The sequence below is a fragment of the Bison bison genome, unplaced genomic scaffold (genome assembly GCF_000754665.1).
Source record: "Bison bison bison isolate TAMUID 2011002044 unplaced genomic scaffold, Bison_UMD1.0 scf7180017864355, whole genome shotgun sequence".
In the NCBI taxonomy this organism is placed as follows: domain Eukaryota; kingdom Metazoa; phylum Chordata; class Mammalia; order Artiodactyla; family Bovidae; genus Bison; species Bison bison.
In genome coordinates, this window is record NW_011494927.1 from 203,913 (window position 1) to 208,637 (window position 4,725).

Below are 4,725 nucleotides of genomic sequence, written 5' to 3' on the forward strand. Positions count from 1 at the left end.
TGCAGCCATGAAATTAAAAGATGCTTACTCCTTGGAAGTAAAGTTATGACCAACTTAGCATATTAAAAAGCAGAGACATTGCTTTGCCAGCAAAGGTCAGTCTAGTCAAGGCTATGGTTTTTCATGTGGTCATGTATGGATGTGAGAGCTGGACTGTGAAGAAAGCTGAGTGCTGAAGAATTGATGCTTTTGAACTGTGGTGTTGGAGAAGACTCTTGAGAGTCTCTTGGACTGCAAGGAGATCAACCAATCCATTCTAAAGGAGATCAGTCCTGGGTGTTCATTGGAAGGACTGATGCTAAACCTGAAACTCCAATACTTTGGCCACCTCATGCGAAGAGTTGACTCATTGGAAAAGACTCTGATGCTGGGAGGGATGGGGGCAGGAGGAGAAGGGGACGACATAGGATGAGATGGCTTGATGGCATTACCGACTCGATGGACATGGGTTTGAGTGGACTCTGGGAGTCGGTGATGGACAGGGAGGCCTGGCTTGCTGCGATTCATGGGGTCGCAAAGAGTCGGACACAACTGAGCAACTGAACTGAACTGAAGAACAGAAATAACTAAGTTGTTTAACAAAATTGTCATTAGAAAAAAATTTCAATTGGACTTTAAGCTCATATGCAATGAAAAGTCTATCTTCTTGAAGATATTCAACTTCCAGGGGAGATATGTCTTTCTATCCCCTATACTAAGAAACTAAGTGGGAAGTGTACAAGTTGATCCAACATGGTCCCAACTAAATAAAGTCTGGACCTTCAGTGACCCCAGATATGATTCATTGGTGATTTTGGATTTCTTATTTCCTTCCCTGGAGAAGGAAATAGCTACCCACTCCAGTATTCTGGCCTGCAAATTTCCATGGTCTGTATAGTCCATGGGTTGCAAAGAGTCGGACATGACTGAGTGACTTTCACTTCTTACAGAAGGATCTTAAATGCTCATTTTTGATTAGTGTCATGCAAAATAGCAAAATTAAATATATCTTGTTATATTTAATAAGATCATGTGCTGTCATTGTTATTATTTTTAAGGCTTTATTTTTTATAGCAGCTTTAGGTTCACAATAAAATTAAGAGAAAGGTTCAGAGATTTCCCATACAGTCCCTGCCCTAACGCATATATAACCTCCACCCCATTATCAACTATCCCACCGGAGTGGTGCATTTTACTGATGAATTTACACTGACACGTTGCAATCACCTGAAGTCCATGGTTTAGCACAGGGCTCACTCTTGGTGGTGTACATTCTATGGATTTGAATAAATGTGCAATGATATGTATGTATTACTATAATATTATAGAGAATATGTTCACTGCCCTAAAACATTATCATTTTTATATTTCTAAAACATAGAACACAGTAAGTCTTTTCACAGAGTACTTCATTTTCATTAAATTCTAAATAAACTATCTTGCACAAAAATTTAGGGGATGGAAAGTAACAGTTTGAGTGAGATCTTTCTGTGTGTTTTGATTGTAAGAATTATTAGCTCCGCCATACTATAAAGTCAGGCAGATATTTCATAAACATCAGTATTACCAATGGTGGTCTAGTGGTTAAGACTCCATACTCCTAGTGCATGAAGCACAGGTTCATTCCCTGATCAGGGAACTAAGATCCTGCATGCCATTAGACAAGGCCAAAGTAAGAAAGAAAGAAAAGGGAAAGTGAACATTTTAAAGATATGACACATCATAAATGCAATAAAATGATTACTATAGTTTTCAAGAACAATGGCTGAAATACTCACTGTGGCTCTCAGAGTCCTCTAACTCAGTGCCAGTGTTTCTGCATGCAGCAGCCAAGCCTGGCACTGTCAAATAATGTGCTTGCTAATGGCTATCCATTTTAAAGGGCATGTTTCCATGTGTGTGTGTGTGTGTTGTGTGTGTTGTGTGTGTATTTATGAATTGTGCAATCCTTTCAGGTTTGTTTTAATATTTTTTGTTCATTTGATTTTTCCATCTCATAAGATATGTTCAGTCTGTGTGTGTTTTATTTTTTAAATTTTTATTGGAGCAGAGTTGTTTTACAATGTATTATTTCCTCCTATACATGAAAACCATAATTGCAAAAGATACATGCACCCCAATGTGTATTGCGGCACTTTTTACTGCAGTCAGGACATGGAAGCAGCCTCCATCAGCAGAGGAATGCATAAAGATGTGGCACATACACAATGGAATATTACTCAGCCATAAAAGGATCAAAATTGTGCCATTTGCAGAGATGTGGATGGACCTAGAAACTGTCATACAAGTTATTATTCTATTTTGTTTACTTCAAGTTAAGCTGGGAGGCAGGATTTAGCAGAAAATAGTCAGAGAGGAACCAGGACTGGAACTGAAGTATTTGTGTTCTATGGCAATTCTTGCTGACTCTGCTCCACACTGTTGCATAAAATATCAGTCTCCAGCCATCCAGAAGGAGCTAGCATAAAGCCTGAAAATCACAAGCAGATAAAGGAGTAAACCTCTGACATGTTCAGTGCATGCTCTGACTAGTCAATGGGTGAAACTTCAGGATGGGTCAAAGAAATCAACATTTTAGATGTATATCTGAAAAATAATAGCGAGGAGTAAGGGATAGAGAGATTAGTGGTGGCAGGAATCAGAGCAAAAGGGGAAAATCTGATTGTGTGAAACAGCCAGAAAAGGAAGAAGAACCAGGGGATGAGACAGGGATGAGACACAAGAGCGAAGATCCATGTTAGGGATAAAGAATAGTTTATCCCAGGGTTTCATTAGAGAGTTATCTTTCTCTTCTCCAGCCCTCATATTATCTCTTACTCCAATCCCAGAAACAGAATGCAATTTGGGGCTGTAAGTAGGGGCAATGATGTGTCCTGGACAGAAAATGTTAGTATAATAATTAGGACAATAAGTATCACAACATCACCAGTATCAGTGCATATCCACTGCATATCATTAATCTGTGCCTGTGTCCTTTTCCTATCCCTATGCCTTGTAAATAAGAAATGTGTAAGTATAGAATACTGTGCCTCTGCTCCCTTCAATACCCCTTTTTGGAAAAGAATTGGGCCTGGACCAGTGTTGCATTAAGCAGAGACCAATGAAAGAAGAGGCTCCCCCAAATATTAGAATCCTCTCATCTCCAAGGGAAATGTGTTTCTTGAACTTGAGGTTTCTCAGGAGACAGAATTGGGTAGAGGCAACTGACCTAAAACCCAATCTTGACTGGGAGGCAAGAAAAAGGAAATTGTTCAGTTGGGCTTGAAAACTTATCTTTTTTCTTTGTGGAGAAAAAAAAAAAAAAAAAACCTATGAGCTCTTGCTCCTTCAATTCTTATTTACTTTGAAGACAAATCATGCTCAGTATTTGCAACATGTAAATTGTACTCCAAATAGATCCACTCTGCTTTCTGTCTCAGGACCTATGGGAGAGAAGATACACCATAGATACCAACCCTTCCTAGAAAGGTTAGACTCTTTTGAGTTAGACTCCTCAAAAGGGTCTGTAATACTAGCAGAAATTTTCTTACTCTGCTCTTAGAAATTTCTAGAATAAATAGGAAATATTCTCACTATTCTGTGATAAAACTATCTCTAAATAGCTATATCCATTACCCCAAATCATTCCCTGGCAGATCACATGAATTAAACATTTCTTCTTCCTCCAACAAATATTTATTACTTATGAAAAGTTCTTTGTCAAGGCTTTGAAGGAAAAATGTCTCACCCTTCCCACCCAACCCTGAAGGATTTGCTAAATAAGCCATTTAGTTCACTTAATCCAGAATCACATCAAACCATGATGCTAATTAATCCCAGACAAGATTGTCAAATGGAATATTCTGCCCACAGAGCTCTCCTCACTTCCTACTCTGTCCTAATGGGACAGCTTCCATTTCAGTTACCAAGAGCTCCACTCATGTACCCTCAGTTGAGTTCAGTTCAGTCACTCAGTTGTGTCCGACTCTGCAACCCCATGAATCTCACCATGCCAGGCCTCCCTGTCCATCACCAACTCCCGGAGTTCACTCAAACTCAAGTCCACCGAGTCAATGATAGCATCCAGCCATCTCATCCTCTGTCGTCCCCTTCTGCTCCTGCCCCCAATCCCTCCCAACATCAGAGTCTTTTCCAATGAGTCAACTCTTCGCATGAGGTGGCCAAAGTATTGGAGTTTCAGTTTTAGCATCAGTCCTCCCAATGAACATCCAGGACTGATCTCCTTTAGAATGGACTGGCTGAACCTCCTTGCAGTCCAAGGGACTCTCAAGAGTCTTCTCCAACACCACAGTTCAAAAGCATCAATTCTTTGGCACTCAGCTTTCTTCACAGTCCAACTCTCACATCCATATATGACCACTGGAAAAACCATAGCCTTGACTAGACGGACTTTTGTTGACAAAGTGGTATCTCTGCTTTTGAATATGCTATCTAGGTTGGTCATAACTTTCCTTCCAAGGAGTAAATACCTTTTACTTTCATAGCTGCTATCACCATCTGCAGTGATTTTGGAGTCGAGAAAAATGAAGCCTGGCACTGTTTCCACTGTTCCCATCTATTTTCCATGAACTGATGGGACCAGATGCCATGATCTTCGTTTTCTGAATGTTGAGCTTTAAGCCAACTTTTTCACTCTCCTCTTTCACTTTCATCAAGAAGCTTTTGAGTTCCTCTTCACTTTCTGCCATAAGGGTGGTGCCATTTGCATATCTGAGGTTATTGATATTTCTCCCAGCAATCTTGATT

General features: G+C 39.9%; 1 pseudogene; it reads right to left on the reverse strand.

Moving 5' to 3' along the window:
• Positions 1-4,725, reverse strand: part of LOC104999600 — a 19,519-nt pseudogene that overhangs the window by 6,648 nt on the left and 8,146 nt on the right.